The 24,900-nt window shown below is 34.7% G+C and overlaps 1 long non-coding RNA gene across 1 annotated transcript; it reads right to left on the reverse strand.

The window, feature by feature from the left end:
- Positions 1–1,570: 1,570 nt before the first annotated feature.
- On the reverse strand, positions 1,571–18,940 carry LOC144315118 (uncharacterized). Its single transcript, XR_013380897.1, has 4 exons — positions 18,845–18,940; positions 17,929–17,996; positions 16,605–16,776; positions 1,571–1,722 (listed from the first exon to the last, which is right to left on the reverse strand). It is a non-coding gene; the product is annotated as an uncharacterized LOC144315118 (long non-coding RNA).
- Between the last annotated feature and the right edge of the window lie 5,960 nt (positions 18,941–24,900).

The following is a 24,900-nucleotide window of genomic DNA, read 5'->3' on the forward strand; positions in this document are numbered from 1 at the left end:
GAATCCCGAGAAGCACTATTTAAATCTAAGGCATACACATCCTTGAGCTTACTCAAGATTATATATGATAATTGGGTATTATTTCATGTTCTCACTAGTTTTTTTCTAGTTATAGAAGTGAGTCTAAGCAAGATTAACTGACTTTGGAGGAATAGTTACCTCTCTATCCTTTCTATGATAATTTATTGTGTAGTGTAAGTTCCTCAAAAGTTAACAGTAGGTCAAAGAAATGAAAATAAAGAATTTTTTGTCATTTTCTTAATAATAAAGTTAATGATACCTTTTGAGAGTTCCCAAAATTCTGCTTAATTCCTTATTGACTTTGAAGATGGGGTTAATCTCTTTGAGTTTCAGTCTTCTCATCTGTGAACAGGAACTCACTTGTCATTGTGATTGTGAGATAAATTATGAGTGTATAACTACTGCCTGGCTAATGATTCCTGGCAACCCATGATCTCAGAAAGAGATTCTTTCCAGATTCTATATTGTGCCTGAAAACAGGACTTTTGCTCTGGGGTATTGACCACCGCTGGATATCGTGTGGGATATCACATGAACCTGCCTCGTTGGTTTTATAAGGCATGGAAAGCCAGCATATAATTGACAGTCTCACAAGATGGGAGAAGAGCATTTCCAGGTTACAAAAAAATCTTTTGTTATCAGAGAAAAAGTGAAGTCACACTGAGAAAGTGAAACAGCAGATAGCCACTGTGATACTATGATTTATAAGAAATATGTGTTCCGTAAGTTGGATGACCAACAGCAGTATTGAGCAAAAGGTACAGAGATTTTCCCATAAACTCCCACACATGAACAGCCTCCTCTATTATCAACATGCCACACCAGTGTGGTACATTTGTTACCATCGATGAACTTTTATTGGTTCAGGGTTATCATCTAGAGTCCATACTTTATATTAGGGTTCACTTTTGGTGGTGTATGTTCTATGGGTTTGCACAAATGTATAATGACATGTATGTACCATTATGTTATCATAGAATATTTTTGCTGAGTTAAAATTCCTCTGCTCTGCCTATTGATCCCTGCTTTCTCCCACTTACACTCGCAATCCCAGCCCCTGGCAACCACTACTCTTTTTACTGTCTCCATTATTTTGCCTTTTCCAGAATGCCATATAGTTGAAATCATACTTTTCCTTTGGAAATGAGTCACTAGGTCCAGGCCACAGTTCAGGAGAAAAGACTTACGCATCACCTCCTGAAGGGGGGTAGTATCTACATAATATTTGAAAATTTTCTATAATGATGACTATCTCTTCTCTCCCATTCATTTATTTAATACTTTTATTTTTTTATTTTTATTTTTTTAATACTTTTATTTAGGGATGCCTGGGTGGCTCAGCAGTTGAGCGTCTGCCTTGGCTCAGGGTGTGATCCTGGGGTACCAGGATCAAGTCCCACATCGGGCTCTCTGCATGGAGCCTGCTTCTCCTTCTGCCTGTGTCTCTGCCTCTCTCTCTCTCTCTGTCTCTCATGAATAAATAAATAAAATCTTTAAAAAACCACTGTGATTTAAAATAATAATAATAATTTTATTTAATCATCTTTTGTTAATATCAATGTCAACTAACATATATTTATAATTTGGGATGGAGAGCCAATACGTTAAAATAATGTGTTGCTGAAATTGTTCTAGCTTTTGCCACTGGGAGCTCTTTCAAGTTGGCTTTAGCTTCTTTTAGATGAGCTTCATTCTTTGTTTCTGGAACAGATAAGAATGTATTTTAGGATAATTTTTGCCTCATAACTATGAAATGAAAGAGTTGTTATTTTACAGGACTTATGTCAGGCACTTAACTTTCATTTACTCTTTTAATCTTTAAATAAGAATTCTCCAAAGAAGGAATTGTATTCAATTGTAGATTAAGAAACTGAAAATGGATTTTGTGTAACTGTGTAAAAGTCACGTAACTCCTAAGTGGTAAATTCGGAATTTAACCTTAGGTCTATCTGAATTCCTGCCAATCTGTTGGTTCTATAAATTGAGAGAAGCATGGTTAAAACTTAAACACAGGTAACCTGGGAACTTTATCTTTGCAGAAATTTTAGAACTTCATTTTCATCCTTTTCATGTTTGGGGAATCTCTTTTGCTACGTGATTTATATGTTGCATGGCAATGTGGCAGCTGGATTGACTAAAGTCATCTCTGGTCTTTCATTGTATGCTCTGAACTCTTTCAGTTCATCTTTTACCTCTGCTCCTGCTACTGGCTGTTTTCTTTTTTCTTTTTTTTTCTTTTTTCTTTTTTTTTCTTTTATTTTTTTTACTGGCTGTTTTCTTCATCATTATTTATTGTAGCTATATTTGGTATTATGAATTTGCTCTGTCTTATTGCTTTCAGTATTTAGATCTCTAAAGTAGGAAGATTATTGACAACATATTAACTACTCCAAATCTCAGGGTGTATTTTAACACATTTTTATATTTAGAGAAAAATGACAAGATAACTCACAGATTCAAGGTAATTCTCATATATCTCATATTCAGTTATTAACATTTTGCATGAGTGTGGTAAATTTAATATAATTATTAAACCAATATATCAATATATTATTTTTTAAAGATTTTATTTATTTATTCATGAGAAACAGAGAGACAGAGAGGCAGAGACACAGGCAGAGAGAGAAGCAGACTCCACACAGGGAGCCCCATGTGGGACTGGATCCTGGGTCTTCAGGATCAGGCTCTGGGCTAGCGGTGGTGCTAAACCGCTGAGCCACCCAGGCTGCCCTCAATATATTATTATTAACTAAAGTCCAAACTTCATGCAGATTTCCTCAGTTTTTACATAATGTCCTTTCCAGGATGCCTCATTATATTTAGTTGTCGTGTTTACCTAGTTTTCTTTTCAATGTGACAGTTACCCAGTTTTAGATGATCTTGAAAGTTTTGAAGAGTACTGGTCAGATTTTTTTTAGGCTGTCCTTAATTTGGAACTTGTCTAATGTTTTTCTTATGATTATAATAGAGTCATTCGTGTTTGTGAGGAAGACCACAGAGTTGAAGTCCCCTTTTCATCTCATCATATCAAGTGTACATACTTAACAACATGACTTTGCTATTGATGTTAATCTTGATCACCAGACTGATAGTGTTTGTCTAATTTCCTCACTTTAAAGTTATTTTTGAGGGACGCTTGGGTGACTCAGCAGTTAAGTGTCTGCCTTTGGCTCAGAGTGTGATCCTGGAGTCCTGGGATGGAGTCCCACATGGGGTTCTCTGCATGGAGCCTGCTTCTCCCTCTACCTATGTCTCTGCCTCTCTCTCTCTCTCTCTGTCTTTCATGAATAAATAAATAAAATCTTAAAAAAATAAAGTTATTTTTTACTCTCCCCCTTTCCATTCTGTACTCCTGGAAGGAGATTGCTATGTGCCCCCTACACTTAAGAAAGGAGAATGTATACTCGAGGGCAAAGTATCAGCATACATTATTTGAAATTCTTCTGCACTGGAGATTTGTTTCTTTCCCTCCATTTATTTATTTATTCTATCATTTATTTAAAACACTATGGACTCATGAATATTTTATTTTATACTTTGGGTCATAATCCAATAATACTTTATTTTGTTGCTGAAATTTTTCCGATGTTGGCCATTCAGAGGCCTTTTAGTTGACATCTGGGACCCTTTGATATATTCCATTTTGTGAATAATTTAAAGCATTTTCCTACATCTTTGGTACTACAAGATGCTTTAGGCTTGTCATTTATATTTCTTGCCCTGATCCTAGATTCAGCCATTTCTCCAAGAACCTCTGGTTCCTTTTATTGGGACATGGAATTAGAAACCAAGATCCGGGCATTGGATATTCTCAGTGTTACTGGGATATTATTGCTTCTAACCCCTCCACAGATTAGAACAAGGGAAAATATATATACTAGCCTATGTGTTTGCACATATCTGTAAAATATTACTATATATAGCCATCTGTGTGTATATTAAGCTAATATGAGTTCATGCTAATATGTACAACTGTAATCCATTACTACGTAGATTATTCTAGACTGTCATTCAAGCCTTCCCCCATTGCTTACTTCTAAGTTCCAACTCAAAAAAGCAAGAAACTTGGCTACCATCATCTGCCATCAACTTACTAAATTATTCAATTCCAGTATACCTGTAAAACCATATCAGAATTGTTAATCTATATTCCCATGGGAAACATTTTATCGAGTAGGGTACAAATTCTTTTGGCTTTATACTTACAGATTGAGCTGAATCCCAAAGTTATGTTAGGTCAGCACTTTCTCCCTCAAACCTATCAGTCAGGTTGTTTTATACATTTATAAAACAGTTAAATTATTTCATCACATTCTACATTCTATTGTGAGATTCCTCAGACTCCTAAATTACTTTTAAAATTTGCATTCACTAAGGTTCATTATATGTAGTGTAGAGTTCCATGGATTTTGACAAATGCAGTTTCATATATCTACCATTATATTTTTCTGCAGAGTAGTTTCAATGTTTTTAAAAATTTGCTGTGCTTTATACAAATAACTCTCACCCTAATGCTGAGCCCCTGGAAAACTTTCCTCTAGATGTTTTATTATTTTTGCATTTTACATTAAATTCTGTGATGTATCTTGACTTGGTTTTTGTAAAAGCTGTAAAGCCTCAATCTAGATTCAATTTTTGCATATGGAAATCCAATTGTTCCAGCAACCATTTGCTGATAATACTTGGTCCCTTGAATCTCCTTTGCTCCTTTTTCAAAGGTCAGTTGATTCTATTTCTGGCCTCTCAATTTTGTTCCATTGGTCTATATATCTTTTCTTTAGCCAGTACCATACTGACTTGATTACTGTAGCTTTATAGTAAAATCTGAAATAGGACAGTGTGAGTCCTACAACTTTGCTCTTCTTTTTCAGTGTTTTGATAGCTATTCTAGGTATTTTGCTTTTACATATAAAGTGTAGAACCAGTTCATCGATATCCACAAAATTGGCTGCTAGGATTTTGATTGGGATTGTGTTGAATCTATAGAACAACTTGAGAAGGATCAGCATCTTAATATTGAGATTCCCAATTCAAGACACAATTCTTGGTCTCTCTCTCTCTCTCTCTCTCTCTCTTTCTTTTGCTTTCTCATATTGAGTACTTTATGATTCCTTTTATTTATTTTTTTTAATTTTTATTTATTTATGATAGTCACAGAGAGAGAGAGAGGCAGAGACACAGGCAGAGGGAGAAGCAGGCTCCATGCAGGGAGCCCGACGCGGGATTCGATCCCGGGTTTCCAGGATCGCGCCCTGGGCCAAAGGCAGGCGCCAAACCGCTGCGCCACCCAGGGATCCCTGTATGATTCCTTTTAATCTCATTTCTTAGTATAGGAATTATCTTTATTTAGAAACATTTTTTTTAGTAGTTGCAATTGGCATTTATGAAAATTCCAAGCTAGCTGGGATGAACAGGAAGTGTATTTTTCCTCTCCAAATTTTCTTTCAGGTAACACTTGAGTTATTAATTTAAGCCAGTCACATCCACATACCTATAATCTTGCTGTCCAGAGGAATAAAAAAAAAAAGAGCTCAGAATTCTGTCTGAGTTGGTGTAACATGTGTATAGAGGAAGGAATACTAACAGTACCACTTGATAAATACTAACATCAGTGTTTCACTGATGGTGGCATAGGAAGTATAATGGAAATGTTGGCAGTGGTGAGCTTCATGTCTTACACACACATTGGTGGTCACCCTGGTAGCAGTGGTGGTACCCAGTGTCATTAGTGACAGCTGTTCCAATTGTAATGGTAGAGGCATTTTCACTAGATTCATCTGATGGCATGCTTTCAGCTGAAGTTTCAGTTACTTGACTTCCACTGCTTTTGGTCCATTTTCAGAATTGCTTCTTCAGCCTTTGCATTGAGTCTGACGGATTTCTGGTATTCTTTAGTTAAGTAACTTAAACAGAACTCTGACTAGAACAGATGGGAGCAGAATTTAAAAACAAATCTCACTCAATAAAATTTCTAAGGCAAATGGAGAAAAAAAGTTCAGGTGTGTCTTGATCATGCTTCTAACTGAGTTACCCCATTTGATTTTTTAAAGGATTCCTTCAGTTAATTGCTCCCATACTTATTGTGAAGCTTGAATGGCATAATATTAAATCTTTCCAATAGTCTTGCCTGCCCAGACTGGAAGCTATGGTGTGATTCAGCATCTACAAGTCTGTTTTTATGGGCTTGGAATGGGCAGAACTTACAGAATATATCTCTGGTAGAAAATATAGAACATATTTTATTTGAATATATAGAACATACCTCTATTAAAGGTATTAGATTATATCTCTAATATTCTATATTAGAAATGTTAGAATATATCTCTAATATTCTCTATTAGAATATATAGAATATATATATCTCTGAGCAAAAATAGAGTACAAGATGCCCAGTAAAGTTCCAGGTACACGAGGAACTTAATAAATGTTACTGTCAAGATCTGTGGACTGAAGGAAAAAAAATCAAAACTTTAGAATACTTAAAGCATTTAATACTGAGAAACTATTGTAATATATTTTAAGTATCCAAAAGGCACTGTTTTGTTTTTTAGAAATACATCTTCCACTGTAAAGATTCATCTCAAACTTCCCTTCAACTTTCTGCAATAGTTACTAATTGCGTTCTTGTTGTCAACCAGTTCTTAGTCCTTGTCATTATAGGTTCAGCAGCTGCAAAGGTGAAATGTTTTGACAAATATTGAACATCATACATTTTATACTGTGGATCAGCATGGATGTTTCTTAGCTTCTTTAGATGGTTCTGTAATGGAGTTATATTTGGAAGTTTCCCAGTGTGGTGCAGAAGCCTCACGGAGAGAGGAAGTTTATAAACTGCAATTCTACAGGAAGGAGAAAGGCCAGCTGCTCATCCTGCATGATTCCTCCTTGAGCTTTTGTATTTTCCCAGCTAGACATTTCAAGCTTCCTATTTATAAATGTATCTTCAGTATACTGACTGGTGACAAAGACTCCAATTGGCCAGCATATTTTCACTCAATGTGGAGAGAAGCCATTTAAAGACTGAGGTAACATATCAACAACAACAAAAAATAAAACCTGACAATAAGGGAACATGAAGGGAAAGGAGTATCCTTGACTGTGGTACTGCCAGTCACAAAGTTATAACCTATTCACGTTACTAAAAAGATATTCTCATATCCCTGGTTGGTTTATACCAAAGTCTATAGGTTAAAAGAACTGCTAAAAAGTTTCCATATCTTTAACATTATCTGGAAAGTTCTTCAGAAAATTATAATTTTTCCTCTTGCAGGAAATTTAAAAATAATGTGTGAAGAACTTTTTAAAAATATTTAGTCTTTTACTTCCAGACTTATTTTTATGACCTAGTTGTATATCAATAAAACAGATAGGAAAATATATCAGGTAATTACTAAAGTTATTCATTATTAACTAGAGTAGTTAACATTAAGGAGCAACCAATTTAATGGAAAAAGATACTTCAGGTTATTTCTTTAAATATATTTTAGAGTTTTCCATTTCATTGACAGTAGTAGTGACATTTGCGGACCCTAAAACTGAATTATGTCAGTTCTGCCTACACATTTGAAATGATCCATGGGAAAGGTAACTTATGGGTGATAAATTCTCTTTCCAGTACCATATGGAGTAACATCAAAAGCCATGTCCTATTAACTTTGTTTTCATAGTCTAAGAGTTCATTCTGTTGTTTAACCTTAAATTAAGCTATTTTTGGAAATTAAATGTTTATTAGATAAGTTGGTTAATAGCACTTGCTGTTTGCCAGGGATTGTGCTAGGCTTTTTTTCACATATATTAACTCATTTGCTCCTCACAATCCTAGAGAATAGATTCCGTAATTATTCTCCTTTTACAGATGTGGAGATTGAAGCAAAGAGAAGCAAAATAATTTGACCAAATTTACACAGTAGGTGGCAGAGAAAATATTTGATTTCCAGAATATGTACTCTTTTAAAAACAACAACAAAAAAAGATTTATATATTTGGGAGGGGCAGAGGGTGAAGGAGAGAAAAACTTAAGCAGACTCAATGCTGAGTGTGGAGCCAAATGCGAGGCTTGATCTCACTACCCTGATACCACAATCCTGAGATCACAACCTCAGCTGAAACTAAGAATCAAACATTTAACCAACTGCCCCACCCAGGCGCCCCTCTAGAATACATACTCTTGACCATGATATAGTATTGCTTCCAGTTTTTAAAATTACCCTCATGAGTGTTATTTTCAATTTTCATGTGGTTCAAATATGGTGCCATGTTTTTTTCTAACAATATTATTTTTATTATATGTTAATCTTAACTTGTCTCTAAACCAATGCACAGTTTTGTACCACCCTACTTTGCATTAGTGGGAGGCACAATGTAGTAAAGTCAATCTCCACTACAGGGGCTTTGTTATTAAAGCAAAGGACCTATGTGTCATCTGTGTTTGTGTGTGACTATGAGTGACAAAATCACAAATAACAGTGGATTAAACAAATCGATTGCTCTCATTCATGAAGAAGTTGACTGGAGGTTGGCAGTTCAGCTACGGTATCATGGCTTCACAAGATCATCAGGGAGCCTTGTAAGTTGTTGGTCAGTCTTCCTCAGCATGTGACTTTTATGTTGTGATCCAGGATGTTGGTCAAGTTCTAGCCATCATAGGCCAAAAAATTGAAAAATAAGAACAATATAGGGCATTTCCTGAAAGCTTTAACTTCACTTCTTCTTATGTATTCCTGGTCATAGATTAATCTCAGAGACACATCCAGAGCAAGGGAGACTGGCAATGTGGTATTTATCTACACAGTCATGTTCCCAGCTGGAACTGGAGCTTCTATTATAGGAGAGAAAGGGTGAGTGGAAAGCATGTGTTAACTGCCATCTAATAGTTTCTGCTGCATCTAGGGTATAATTCGAGTTTGTTACTTGGGAATGATAAATTCTATAAATTCCATAAGTTCAGACATTCCCAATAACTACATTTTGTTGTACTTTAAAAAAGCCTCGTATTGATATACAACATTTATTTACCTTAGCATTCTTTTCTCTTACCCTCAATCAATTCCTTTGGTTATATCTCCAACATCTTACTTCTTAACCCCTGTGCAGCTGAAAAATCATGGTTACTATTATTCTACTTTCCAAAGACTACTAGTCTCCTGTCATTTCCCCTGCCAGTCTTTTCCACTGTGCTTCTGAGGGAAACTTTTACATTCCTTTTCAGCGCTTTTTGCCTCCTCTTATGAAGATAACAATTCCTTGACAACAAAACATCCCTTGTAGAACTTTCCAGAGAACGACCGCTCCTCCTCTTCCCACTGACTCATAGAAAAGGCAAGATGGTCATGTTTTTCGCATTCTTTCCTTTGTACTGCCAGATGACTATACCTCCCAGGGAACACAAGCCCATTGTTTCCCACTCACCTGCCAGAGAGCCTCCACCTTCCTCAGTGACATTATCCTGCAGTGACTCATTCTCCTGCCCTCTCCTCCTCTCCTGATCATGCCTGCAGAGTGCCTCCTTGCTTGTCATGGGATTTCAGACTCTGGGGACATGGAAATGGTGCTAAACTAAGGAGGTGTTGGGAACTGATGCAGTTTGGAGAAGAAAGATGACATTTTAAGTCTTGATAACTATTTATTTTTTTGAAGTAGGTTTGAAAAGTTGGATACTCTACCCAGTAAACCTATAAGAATTGCATACTCTACCCTGTAAACCTATGAAAACCACATTTGTTCATTAACAAAAGGACAGAACTTATTTCTGCAACTCCTAGAACTATAGACATGTAGTACATTGGCAGTTTTATATCATTTCACTAAAAACAGAACAGCCTACTCATGCTTGAGTGATCTGAGTCTCTGATGCATACATGCAGTCTTGTTGAGTTCCACATAACGAATTTCCAGATACAACATTCCATATTTACCTTCACATTGTATTTTCCAAGAAGATGTAACTCTAAATCTACTTTGCAGCCCAAGACTAATACTAACCATTTTATACATAGACCAGCTTTTCTCTGAGCCATCACTACTTAATACAATTATTTGAACTACTCACTTCAAGCCATCCCCAATTTCTATAATAACCTATTTCTTTGTTTGGGGAGAGGCATTTCAAGTTTTTTATAGTGTCTTCCTTTATTGTAACAAGACAATAAACCCTAAAGTTTTTAACTATAGGTTGGTCCCCAGAGTCATTACCAGACAGGTTATCATAAACTCCATCGTGGTATTGAAATCCTGAGGGCAATAAGATGTCACCGAGGTTGTAAACTAATTCTGCTTAGTTAGCCTAAAACTCAAAGTGTCAAAACTAATAATCTGGCAAGTCCCAGTGTGAGTGAAATTTTCCATGTAAGAATTGTAAATACAGAGGAAGGAGAGAGAATTGTAAATACAAAAGAGAGCAGTGGTAAGTAGAGTTTGGAGTTACATAGTTATGGATTTCTATTTTGACTCTAGCCATCAAAACTATGTGCCCTTGGTTGTTATTTTATCTATTAAACTGTTTTTCAACTCTGTGAATTAGGAAATAATAACACTTATAAAATAATAATTTTATAAGGATAAAATGTAATTTATTTACCATAAGCTTGAAACATGATACACTCTCAGTGAGTGATAGGTGTTATCCTTTGGTATAGTGTATTTCACGTAGAGTCAACACCTACATTTCTATATATAGCTTAAAAAGTCTTAGACAATTCATTCTATTTCACTTTGCCTTACGTGCAAAATGTGGATAAGAGTACAAATCTGACACAGTTGTGTTATTGAGTGTGATAATGTAATAGATATATATGTATAGTATTCAGTGAGCAATATGCATCCTATTAATATTAGTTTTCTATTTCTCCCTACACTTGTTTTCTAGTTATGCTTTGAGAAATATGGTAATCGAACCATACAACTGGAAGAAGATAATATATCAGTTAATATGTGTCTGTGTGTTACGTAAGTAGGTCTGTTTTCCCTGTTCCTCTTTACACCGTATGCCTCTGGCCATCTTCTGGGGAAGGAGCTATTCCTATAGCTGAGAGTCATATATGGGTGCAACCCCTCCTGACATAGTGTCCACCAGAAAAGTGTTTCCTTTTTTTTTTTCCAGAAAAGTGTTTCTGAGTCTTCTGATAACCTCACATATGTGTATGTATTGGGGTAGTGTGGGTGATATTTTCCTAGAAATTTCAGATATCAACTTGATCTCTATTACCCAAAGCAAGGACAAACAAAATAGTCATTAAAAATGTTTAAGAAGCTTTTTACTCAGGGATTCTGGTAATAAATATAATTTACAGAGTGACAGAAGACTGGACACAGAGTCCCAGTCTATTATTGCTCTTTACATTAGCAAGGATTTTAGGCTTCTATCTAGGACATCCCATAGGAATGTTCTCTTTTTCTTTTTAGACACTTTGCTTCATATATCCTGATTTCTTCTGTGTCCAGTGACCTAAGAACCCTCACTCAGAATTTATAGTCTTAAATACTGTCTTCTGTCTTATATATATTCTGACACTTTCTGTGAATCAGTTATTTGTGTGTGTGTGCGTGTGTGTAAAGCCATTAAAATAGCTTGAAATTAAATTTCATTATTATAAGGTATCCTCTATGTGATTTTATTTTAAAGTTGGAGCAAAAGTATCAACATCCTTCTTGCAACTAGAAACATTATCAATTTTTGTGGAAAGTTTTCTTTCCATTCTTAGTTGTTTGGGTTTTTTTGGGAGGTGGGGGGAGGCTTTCTTTTGCAACTAACAAGTTTTTAAACAAAGAAATAAAGACGTGCCACTGAATCAGTTTAGGTTATTTATTCCTAATTTGAGAGACATTTTTTTAAAGATTTATTTATGTATCCTTTTAGAGAGAAAGTTCATGCGAGCTGAGGGAGGAACAGGGGGAGAGCACAGAGAGAATCCACAAGCAAACTCCCCACTGAGCATGGAACCTACTCCTGGATCTCAGGACCCTGAAAACATGACCTGAGCCAAAACTAAGTGTTGGCCACTCAATGGACTGAGCCACCTAGGTGCTCTAAGTTCTAATTCCAAGATATCTTTCAGATACCAAAGAAATTAAGAATAACTTCAGAAAAAAGTTGTATCACTATATATATTATAAAACAGCCATTCTGATTCAGAATAGATGAGTTTTTTTAAAATATTTTATTTATTTATTCATGAGAGACACAAAGAGAGAGGCAGAGACATAGGCAGAGGGAGGAGAAGCAAGCACCATGCAGGGAGCCTGATGCAGGACTCAATCCTGGGACTCCAGGATCATGCCCTGAGCTGAAGTCAGGTGCTCAACCACTGAGCTACCCAGGTGTCCCATAGATGAGATCTTTAAGTGAGGTTTTGTGTGATTATTTCAGGAAGTAGGGAGCATTTAGTTTATGGGACATCTCCATTTTATATTCTAGTTTGTGTGATAATTTCCAAAGAGCCATTCTTTATAAATCCATAGATTCTAGGAATATTTCCATAAGCAGTCCTTAACAAGGAACATACTAGAGACATTCTCGGTCTAAGATAACTTTATTTTTTTAGATTAAAAAAATTATAGCATCATCTGACTGGCTCAGTTGGTTAAGCATCTGACTTCAGCTCAGATCATGATCTTGGCATCCTGGAATTGAGCCCCACATTAGGCTCTCCACTCAGTAGGGAATCTGCAGGTCCCTCTCCCTCTCCCTTTGTTTGCCTCTCTTCCCACTCCTGTTCTCTTTCTCTCGCAGATAAGTAAATAATCTTTGAAAGAAATTATAATGCAGATATTTCAAAATTCAAATGGTACAAAGGGACCATGGAAATTCTCCAATCCTTGAGATCAATGTTACTTGAGAGCAATGTTACTTGCATATTTTGAGGCCACTTTAAACTTAATTTTTGATCTGAGATTCTTCAGAAAATTCAAATTTAAAGTTTGGTGGCAAATCCATGTGAGATCTAATGAAGATTTCAATTCTCAGAGATTTTCTTTCACCCTGTAATCAACACCAAGACTTGAGTTCCCCTAGATGGTGGGAGGTGCTTTCTTCCCTCTCCCCTACAAACATACATCTAAGATGGAGGAGGGGCCAGGAGAAAGGAATCGTTTCTATTAAAATTTCCTAAATGTAGGATGTCTGTTTAGTCTTCTGTACTTTCAAGACCCTCAAGATGAGGAAAAACTAAACTTGACTTTATTTGGTTCAACAAATGGCTTCAAGCATACATCGACTCTATTACAACCCTTAGTTCTTGGTTCCCACTATTATATACTTGTTCTTAGTTTAAGTTCCTTTAGGTTTTATTCAGCTCACAAATGCATGCAAGAGTTTTTCTTTTACAAATATTTCTCTAGTATTGCACACATGTACTGTTTTTCCCCGTTTTTTGTTGGAAAAAGGGATGTCTGGATTTGTGCTCTCCAGATTGTTGAAAATAGAAATTTTGCTTCTTAATTTTTGATGACCCTTGCATTTATTCATAGACAAGATTTTACAGATGCATATCTTGGGGAAAAAACAACTAATTCAATTCAATGAGAATCCTTTACCCTTTCTGTATCACTATAACCTTTCTCTCCCTCTCTCTTTCTCTCTCGTTCTTGTCTTTCCCTAAAGATTGAGTTTTAATACATACTATATTCTTCTACTTTTGAAGAATGTTATGTTTTAGAATGTTTAAGGATTATTATTGTCTCACAGTCTTGCTACTTTATCTATTATTCTTGACTTATTTTTTAGCATTATATCCATAATAACACACCATTTTAATTCACATTTCAAATGGCTTATGTCAGAGTTTATGAATAGCTAAAATAGCAAATAGTATGTAACAAATATTATAGCCATATTTTTTGCTTTGAAATATATTCTAATGTTATGTTTAGAGGCAGCTCATAACCAAATTATATAAATTTTTATTTTTTCTGAGGAAAACACATGTACATTGAAACAAATTTAAAGAATTGGAGTAAACATTTAAGAAGGAATAATAATATCCCATATGAAGAAAAGCCTAGAGTATTAATGATTTTTTTGTTTCATATGTTTCTTATTTTTAAGCAAATTTTCATTCTAAAAGTTGAGATCATTTTGTGTATAATGTTTTTTGCCTATCTTTATATAGAGCTATTTAATATTCTTTATGTTTCTGGTTTAATGGTTGCATAGTCTCCTGTTAAAGTATGTAATACTTCGTTTTTTTAATACTTAGATATTTTAACCAAATTCCTCTTATTGGAGATTTATATAGTTTCTAATTATTTAGTATTTTAGACATCACTGATACAATAGTTACTTTTGTACTTAAATAATTTATATATCTCTATTTTCTTAGAGTAAATATGTAGAAGTAGAATTCCTGGGTCAAAGAGAATTTCAAGGTTTTTGAAATGTCATTTTATCTGTTAATATTCTCCAGAAGTAAGGGAGAATTTACGTTTCCTCCAATACTAATAGAGGAATACTAACCTTTAATTAAGATTAAAATTTTCTCAGTAAGCCAACCATGGGTATTATTACTGAGGTACGTTATTTTAGTAATTTGCCAAAACAAGAAACTGGCACTAGTTTAAAACGTATTTCTTATCACCTTCATAGGTTCAGAGAACTCTTTATGAAGCACATCCCTTTTTAAAGGTAAATAGCACTTGAAAAGTATAGAGCTTATTTTCTTCTCTCTAAACCTCTTTATGTTTCTTGTGTGTATTTTTTAAATGTATTCAATCATCAGTATAGAGCCCTTATTTGTTCTATCCATTTACCTAGATATCAGCAACTGGAAAAGCTCAAAATTGTTGGTAGATACTCTGATTTTTTTTTTAATAGAAGTTTTACCATCTCAGTACATTTTAGTTTACTCATGAGGTAGCATTCAATGATATCATAGTAGACACAAAGAACACACAATAGACACACGAAAAAGATTCTTGAGACTAACTTGACCTTCTACTTCTGTCTCAAACACTTAGTGATTATAAACCTTGAGCAAGTTATTATACATTTCTGCCTCAATGTCTGTGTATTTAGAATGGATAATAATAGTAATTTACCACATGCAATTGTTTGAATAAGTGGATTATCTGATAAGTATAATATACTGAAAGGAATACGTGGCATGTTAGTTATTATTGCTACTATATTATTGGATCAATAATTTTAATTTTAAATGGAAAATCCAGATACTTTACTGATGCCTCTCACTCTAGAGTTCTGATAATGAACATGTACAAGAATCACAAACTGCTCATTTTACTGGTTTAAGTATCATACACAACGATGGAAAGTACTGGCAAAAGCTGACTAAAAATATCTTGGCTCAGGTTTAAAGATGAAGTAAAGCTTGGAATAGATTTGTCTTTGTCATTATATTCCTAGGAGTGTATAAAGAGATGAGAGAGAAAAGATGAGAACTGGTCCTTTGCAGAGCAGATTTAGTACCATCAATAATAGTAGCAAGCATGGCACTCATGCAATCACAGATCATCCAGGATGATAGATATGAAAAGTTCTAGAAGAAACTGAACATGAGAGATGCCTTTTAGAGAATGGTACCTCAACCACTAGTGATGTAGCCTGAGGAATATGTCAGATTCTGACCAATAAGATTGGCCACCATAGCCCTGGGAAGGTGCAGATAATGTGCTGAGGGAGACTAGACATACTTTCTCCAATGTGGCCTCAGGAGATCCAGAAAAATTCTCCCTTCTGTGGCCTGAGGCTAAAACATGGCAAAGGACTATGTGTCTCCACTTTCCATACTCCAAGAATTTATAATTTAGATTTGACATATTATAATCCCATAAAAGCCATGGCATAGCCATCACAAAGTTTTACTGTTCACAGTGTAAATATATTGAAAATTCTTAGTCTGTTCTTTGTGCTGAGACAATACAAAAAGTCATGAATGATGGAAAGTTCAAAATGAGTCTGTCCCATGACTTTTGGGAGCTTCAGGTTTGCAAGGGTTTAATTTCTGCTGTCATGGAAACTGTCAGCACCAACTCTCAGTGATTTCCTGCAGGCGGAGTGACAACATTTCTAAGAAGAATGATACTGTCTCTATTACCATCAATCAATATTTATTGAACTCCAGCAGCCGGTCTTGAGCCACATTAGGAGCTTGCACTGAGATTTGCCCCCAGCTAGCATGTGGTTGAACTGAGACACAGGAGGTCAGACAGGTGAAACAAAGCAGCTCCAGAATATAGCCAAGAATTAAGGTTATAAATCCTGTAGAATTAGAACTTTAGTGACTGAATCACTTGGGTCCTGGTGAAAATTTAAGAACACGTTAAATGTCAAGGTGTGAACTGAAGGAATTTAGGTTCTGTCAGAAATGGTAACACTGGAATTATGTACTTTTAGAATACACATGTTTGACAGATTCATTTTTCTTAATGTTCCTTATATTCTTTTCTGTTGCTTGATATTTGAGATTCTTATTCTATGAATATCCTTTCTTCAGTCTTCGTTATCTACCAAGTATTTTACAAAACCATTCAGCTAGAAGCATCTAGGAGTCAGGGTAAAGTTTCTCCATCAAATCATTCTGTTGAGATTCATGTCTGAATTATTCTACCTTTGTCTTAAGCTGTTTTCTTACCTCTTCATCCGCTATTTCTGTACATGCAGTTTGCTTGATCAAAGCATCTCTAGGAAGCCTCAGATGTGTGGCTAACATCTTTCCTTAAGTTCATCCCTCTCTGAACTTATAGATTAGCTCTTGTAGTTCACATCTCTTGACTCTATTGCTTTTTCTGTTTCTTCTCCTATGACTAAGCAAAAATTAAAACAGTTTCAAAGCCCAGTATCATGCCATTCCCATATACTGCCCCTATAGTCTAGAATTATCTTCCCTCAACTAACATTACATACTGGGTTCTAAGGACTAACTCTTTTATGACTTAAAACGCCTCCTCCTTGGCGGAACTTTATTCCATTTCCTGTGTCTAGTTATGTACTTCCTCCCTGTTTCCACTACACTTAAAAAAAATTCAGTTACAGCGTTTAATTTATTATATTGTACTTATTCATTTAAATATCTGTCTCTGCATTTCCCTGAGAGCTCCTTAATGAAAGTGGCTACATCTCATTTATCTTGGCATCTTCTGCTTACACTCAGCAATTGGCATCAATATAGATTTGTTTATTGAAATGAATCAAGAATAAAATATAAGGTTTAATAAAGAAAACAAAACCATTCTCTGAATCCTCACTGTTTTGATCCCTCAGAGTAATGCACTGCCTTACATCTACAGCCTGACAGAGGAGTCACTCTTGTTGACTTCATATGTCAGCATATGATACATGCTGAACTGATGTTAATTTATATTAGTTTATATTAAATCAGTTTCTAATGTTGAGTTAAAATTGTTAAACACTCAAAAATGCCTGGATCCACCAAATGGTTCAGTGCCTCCTATTCTCAGGAGCTGATAGTGACATTTGTAGAAGTTGTGAAATACCACGGTTGCATCTGGAAAGCTTGACAAATATAATGCTGCATTTTAGTTTTTAGAGAGAAATAAAGGGTTGGCAGTGGAGTAGAATAGTTAATGTTTTGAGGCTTTCTGCTAGCATCTGAATAACTACATCCTTAGTTAGTCTTCACAATAAGCTTATAGGTAGGTTTTTGTTTTTTTAACTTACTTATCTTTTTCATTTTTCAAATGGGGAAGTTGAAGAAATAGGAATGTAGATCTGTTCATCTGTGGAAACGTACTAACATCTTAATGACATTATCATATTCTCTGCTATAAGTATTTGTTGGTATCATTATCATTTCATTAAAAATACCTACCTTTATTGAGGTAATATTGACATGTAAAGAGCTATATATATTTAATGTATACAAGTTGATGAGTATGGGGATAAGTATATACCCATGAAACTATCACCACCCACAAGGTCATAAACATATTCATCACCTGTTGAAGTTTTTTCTCAATCTTTCTTCTTCTTATTATTTATGTGGTAAGAGCACATGAGATCTACCCTGTTAGAAAAATTTAAGTGTACAATACAGTATTGTTAGCTGTAGGCACTATGCTGTATAATAGATCTCCACAACTTATTTTGCATGACTAAAGCTTTGTACCCTTTGACCATAACTTCCTCATTACCCGCTTCCCTAACCCCTGGCAATCTCATTCTGCTCTCTCCTTCTATGAGTTTAATGATTTCATATTCTAGATACAAGTGAGATCATGCAGTATTTCTTTCTGTGTTTGGCTTATTTCATTTAGAATAATGTCTCCAGGCTCATTCATGTTGTCACAAAGGCAGTATTTTCTTCTTTTTGTAAGGTTGAAATTATATTGTATGTATATACCACATTTAAAAAAGATCCATTCATCTGTCCCTGGACTTTTAAATTGTTTCCATATCTTGACGAATGCGAATAATGCTGCAATGAACACAAGAGTGAAAGTATCTCTTTGAGATCTTGATTTCACTTCCTTTATCAACATTTCATTCTGATTAGAACAGAGAAGATAAAAAGTTTGAAATCTTTTTCTCAGTTTGAAATTTTATTTCTTTCAACTTGAGAATATCTGAACCAAATAGCTAGACAACACAGAAAAATGCAGCTTCCTTCATGTGGTCTGGCACTTAGGTGATGCCATTGCAAGGATGGGTTAAACAGGGTAGTAGAAAAAAAAAACATAGCTTTTCAAAATGTGGTATATGTAATTTCATCATGCATCTGTGGGGTGTTGGGATATTCTAACATAGCAACTATAGTCAAACATATTCTAATGTAAAATTTAAGCAATTTCAAAATTAAATATAACAGGAATTTACTTGCTATTTTCGCTTATTTGCACCATTTTTGACCTTTACCTGGAGAAGTTAACATGATATTATATAGCTTGCTTATGAGAAACAAAGCTAGCACTCAGAAGAAAAAAAAAATCAGAATTAGATTCTAAACCTCAGTTGCTAATCTGTTGCTTAGTTACAACACCAGGCGGTTTCCATAGTATATTGTGTCACAATCATTAGCTCTGGCATTTACATTTGTAAACCTACTTTGTTTGGGTCATTTTCCATAATACTGTTAAAATATTCAGACCTTTGCCTTAAGTAAAATGGTATCAAGCTTCTAAAGTGTTTTTTACTTAAAAAAAATCCTAAAGTCATTCCCCCCCCCAAAAAACCCCACATTTCAGCAAAATTTACAAGAAATGATGTTCCTCATGTCGTGTTGCATTTCTTAAATCCTAGAAAGATAGCAATTAAAATATAGCTATTATTGGTGACTCATAATTATAGTCTTTCAGATCATTTTATCATCCTGTTAAATATCTTCAAACATTTTGAAACATATGTTTGATGAATGACCATATTTTTGAACATATTGAAAACACTTCATCACCATATTTTACCAGTAGGTTCCACTATGTTTTACTGCCATTGAGTACCCAGCTGCTTCTTTCTCTCAAACCTGCCAGAAGATTCATTATGGAGCCCTTTCTCTTAATGCTTTTGTTCCACTTCTTTCAATTATGTAATTCTTAACATATGCCATCCTACTGTTGACCTAAGGTGGTATTAAGAATTTAATGACTTAAACAAAGGAGTATTCTCTTTTCTCTTTTCATCCATTTTCTAAAATGATTGCCAAGCAAGAATAGATATATTTTAGGAAGAAGGGAGAATTTGTGAAAAAATTATTATTAATTACATAAGCCAAAGTGGGGAAAACATATGACAGTTACATACAGAAGATACTCAAGGTCCGGCATCATCTCACTGTGACTGATAAACACTCAGTATAATTGGGGGAAGAAAAGAAAAAAATAGAAGTTTTCTCATGGTAGTTTTCAACTATATAATTTTTTTAAAATTTAAGAGAGTACTATATATGTCACTAAAATCACACATATCACTGAAATCTTGATAGTTTTTTTTAAAGATTTATTTAAATAAATAAATCTCTTTGAGAAAGAAAGAATGGGAGGAGGGGTGGGGGGAGGGGAGAGAGAGAGAGAGGATCCTCAAGCAAACTCTCCACTGAATGTGAAGCCCAACACAGGGCTCTATTACAGGACACTGAGATCATGAGCTAAGGTGAAACCAAGAGTTGGATGCTTAACAAACTGAGTCACCCAGAGACCCTTGATAAATTTTAATAAAATATAAAAATAATTGCAGCCAAAGAAGTAAAATCCATTCATTCCCTCACCAAATGCCCTAGAATGTCTATTATGTGTCAGAAACTGTCTTAGATATTGAGTTTAAACTGCTGAGCAAGATGGACAAAGTCCCTGCCTTATAGAACTTAGAGTATTGCTCTTTTGAATTACATATTGATTTCCATGCTTTTGTCAGCATTTAGGTTTCCATAGTTGTTGACATGTCTAAAGATGCCCGGAGTCTAAGATTTAAAGGGAATATTGGCCTACTTCCACTTTACCTATCTATGAATTTTTCAATGATCTCTTTAATCCCTCTTCCACACCAAAAGGGGTTTACTTTTGTATTGTTCTCCAGAGTATTTCTTCTGGATCTAAGATATGAGAAAAAATATGCAAAGATGAAGGAATAAGAAATGCCTAGTCATACTTACATTGAACTTAACATTAAAGTATGCTAAGTGTGTTTTCTTTGGCTTCTGCTTTAAATTTCTGATAACCAAGGCTACTGTGAAAACTTTTATGAGAAAAAAAGACCCTCCCCTTTTCTAATTCTTCAGGATAAGATTTTTTTTTATCTAAAAGGAAACTTTGAGATCTGATCTAAACACCAGTAAGGGATAACCGATAAATTTGTGTTTAGGTTCAGTTTTGAAGTAGTACCTCCTGTGATGAAAGATTCATTACTTTTCCTTTTTTTGAACTGTTTTTGGAGTCTATTTTTTGAACAATACTCCTGCTACTGTGGGAACTATTAAGGGATTTATAGACAAATAAGCTAATAAATAAAGAAAATGATAATGGCACCACACAGTTATCCATTAGTCCCATGATATTTGCTTCTGTTATTCATAGAATGTCAAAAGAAATACCTGTCCTCAAGAAATTTTGAATCTATTTAGAGAACTGAGATATGTATGCTATAGAGGTATAAGATCCCAGATGTTTTGTGACTGTAGTGCCAATTACATAGGGTTATTATGGTCGGTTACACCTTACTGAAGACATGAAATGTAACCTGACCCTTATGGGCTACATAAGAATTAAAGTGGTAGGGACGCCTGGGTGGCTCAGCAGTTGAGCATCTGCCTTCAGCTCAGGGCATGATTCTGGAATCCTGGGATCGATCAGTCCCACATCACGCTCCCTGGGGGAGCCTGCTTCTCCCTCTGACTATCTCTTCCTCTCTCTTTGTGTCTCTCATGAATAAGTAAATAAATTTTTTTTTAAAAAAAAGAAACTGGTAGATCTTTATGAGTGAAATCATATGGTATTGGTTTTGACAGGTGCCATATTATTTCACTCATAAGTGGAATCTAAAACAAAACAAGGGGTGCCTGGATGGCTCAATCAGTTAAGCATCTGCCTTTGGCTCAGGTCATTATCCTGGGGTCCTAGGATCGAGTCCTGCATTGGGCTCCCTGCTCAGCATGGAGTCTGCTTATCTGACTCCCTCTGCCTCTGTCCCTCTGCTTATGTTCTCTCTCTCAAATAAATAAATTAAAAAATATTTGAAAAATAAAGCAAACAAAAAACAAGAAATAAACCTACAAATGAATAAACAATCAAAATGCAGAATCAGACCTATAACTACAGAGAACAAACCCATGATTACTAGAGGGGAGGAAGAGAGAGGTTGGGCAAAAGGATGAAGGACAGTAGAAGGTACAGGCTTCCAGGTATGGAATGAATAAGTCATGGGAATAAAAGGCATAGCATAGGAATATAATCAATGATTTTGTAATAGTGATGTATGGGGACAGATGGCAGTTACACTAGTGATGAACATAGCATAAGATATAAACTTGTTGAATCACTATATTGCACACTTGAAATTAATGTAACATTGTGTGTTGACTATATTCAAATAATGAACAAACAGTTAAATCTTTGAGGACAATCAAATTAGTAGAAAGAATGAGGATACATAATATTTGTTCAAGAACAACTAGAAGAATGGTCTGGCATATGATACAGTGCCAGGGACTGGAGCATAAATTGTAGACATCAATCTATAGGGGCTATTGAACTTATACCATAAACACTAGACCACTGGTGAAAGATGTTGAAAACAGAATAATAACTATTGAATGAAAGTGATATCAAGTCTGTAAGATAAATTAGTGTAGAGCTACACTAAAGTGTGGGTTGGAGGTAATAAATCTAGGGAAATGGTAGTGTGAGTAGACATAACATATGGGTTTGAGAGGCATTAAGAGGTAAACAAACTGATGTGCTGACTAATTTGGTAAAAGATGACTAGTCAACTGAACGTATTCAGTAAGTTTACTTGATCAACAAAGAGAAATAGAAAAACTTCAGCAAATCATTCCTTTTTTAAAAGGATTTTAAAAATGTAATAATAAGAAGAATATCATGGGACAAGAAGGATGTTAATTAACATCTCTTTAACTCCTTTCTATTTTCTTTACATTAGCTTTCTCTGACCCTTGCTTCTTAATGCAGTGAATAGGAATTGGTAAACTCTACTATGATTAACCTCCTTCTTCTCACTTTAAACTGAACATTTTATTCGAAGTGTCTCTTCCAGCCAGTACAATAAGGCAGCGAATCACACGGATGATTCTTAACATTACTGTTCAAGTGACATATACTCTGGTCTTAAAGAATCATTAATTATCCGTTCTGGAGACAGTCTTGACACTGTCTTCAAATAAGCCACTTGTATTCTAATTAATATGCGAAATGATTTCTGATCTTTGGTAAAAGCTCTATTTAAGTGGATTATACTCAGCTGCAACTCAGCCAGGTTGGGAACTACGGTGGTAGGGGCAGTGTGGCTCATTTAATCACACATAAATAAGTGATGAAGCCTCAAATGAGGCTTTAAATGGCAGTCATTTTATTTCGATCCCAAGATTTATTTTAAAACATCATGTCCTATCAACGATATTTCCAGGACTATGAGTGGAGGATAAATTTTCTAAAGTACATACTTACGTCGTATGAACAGTATACACGAGTATGCTAGAAAACATTGTCTTTCTTAGGGAATTGGAAAATAAGCATGTTCAGTTTTTAAAAGTTGAACATTTTGGTGTTGATTGAGTTGCCTCTTTTGAGAAACAGTTTTGACATATCACATATGGTGTAACCGATACTATTTGAAATAAAGAGGAAGGAATCATGTATAAATCTCTTGGAAAGTAAGTCCACAATAAATTTTAGATTAAACTGTGCATGATAATAACATGTATGATAGGCTTCTTTACATCATGGAAGTTTCATTTGTTCAAGAAAAAAACAGTTTTACTGATAATTTAAGCAAGGAAACACTTAAATTACAGAAATACTGAAAGATAATTTTCAATGATTGTTAATAAAATTTTCTTCATCATTCCTCTGTACTAAACTTTAATATATTAAAAATACCCATATTTTACCAATCAATCCCTACTTACCAAATAAATGTTTACTTTTTATAAATATAAAAGCCACATAGAGCATATGTGACCTAAGTAGTAAGTCTTAAACATAATGTACTTTATATGATAATAGCAAACATTTCCAGTATATTTGCTGTGTTAGATACTTTACATGTGTTATTTTGTTTAATCTTTACTATGTACCTGTGAGATAGGCACTATTATTACCTCTATTTCGTAGATGAGAGAATTAATGTTTTTTTTTTTTTTTTGAGGGAATTAATGTTGACAGAAACTAAGAAATTACAAAGGACACACACATAATGGGAAAAGCAGAAGTAGAACCAAACCTCACTAGTCTGATTCTGGAGTTAATGCACTTAATATACTGAATTGTCTTCATTATGCTAGTGATACATTTTTCAAATTCATGTTCCACACTAATAAAGGAGTTGGGCTTAATATTCCCTTTCAATATAATAGTTAAGACATTTTGTTCTTGTCCACATTGATAGTACCACTGAGATTTAGTAACTGATTTTTTTTTAAATTTGAAAAACATAACTGATTGGCAAAATCTAAAAGACACACTAATTGGGATGTCTGGGTGACTCAGCATTTGAGTGTCTGTCTTTGGCTCAGGGTGTGATCCTGGAGTCCTGGGATCTAGTTGCACATCAGGCTTCCTGCATGGAGTCCCATATCAGGCTTCTACCTCTGCCTATGTCTCTGCCTCTCTCTCTCTGTGTCTCTTATGAATTAATAAAATCTAAAAAAAAAAAAAAAAAAAAAAAGACACACTAATATGGCCACTAAGACAGGTGAACAAGTGAGAAGTATGTTTCTAGAAAGCAAAGTCATCTTCCAAAATCATTGGCTCATATGAACACAAAGGGTATCTTGGTCTACAACACATTCCTGTCCTTTGCCTTTTTTGTGACATCCTCCAATACATATATAGGCAAGAACCAAGTCCATTACTTGAATCTAAATATTATTTATAATAATAGAAGTTTGTCAAGGGAAATGAAAAGCTGGTGTATGTGTTTATGTGTATGTGTGTGTCTTCAGTAGGTATCTACTGAGTGTTAGAGGTTGTGCAGATTTCTGCCAACTATATCCAATGACTCTATCATCCAAAATTCAAATGTTCTCATTTAAAACTGTCTTTAAAACTTCTTCCTTTGTATGAGCCAGCATATTATAGGTTCTAAGTTCTAACTTCTGAGGTTTATAAGACATATCATTTACTAGAATGTAGTCCCAAAAGAAAATATGTTTTTCAAAGAGTCAATTGCAACATTTAAAATAGCAATTGGAAATGTTTTATTTATTTATTTGTTTATTTTTTAGTAACTTTTGAAATGAAATACCC

This window comes from Canis aureus, chromosome 6, assembly GCF_053574225.1.
Source record: "Canis aureus isolate CA01 chromosome 6, VMU_Caureus_v.1.0, whole genome shotgun sequence".
NCBI classification, from domain to species: domain Eukaryota; kingdom Metazoa; phylum Chordata; class Mammalia; order Carnivora; family Canidae; genus Canis; species Canis aureus.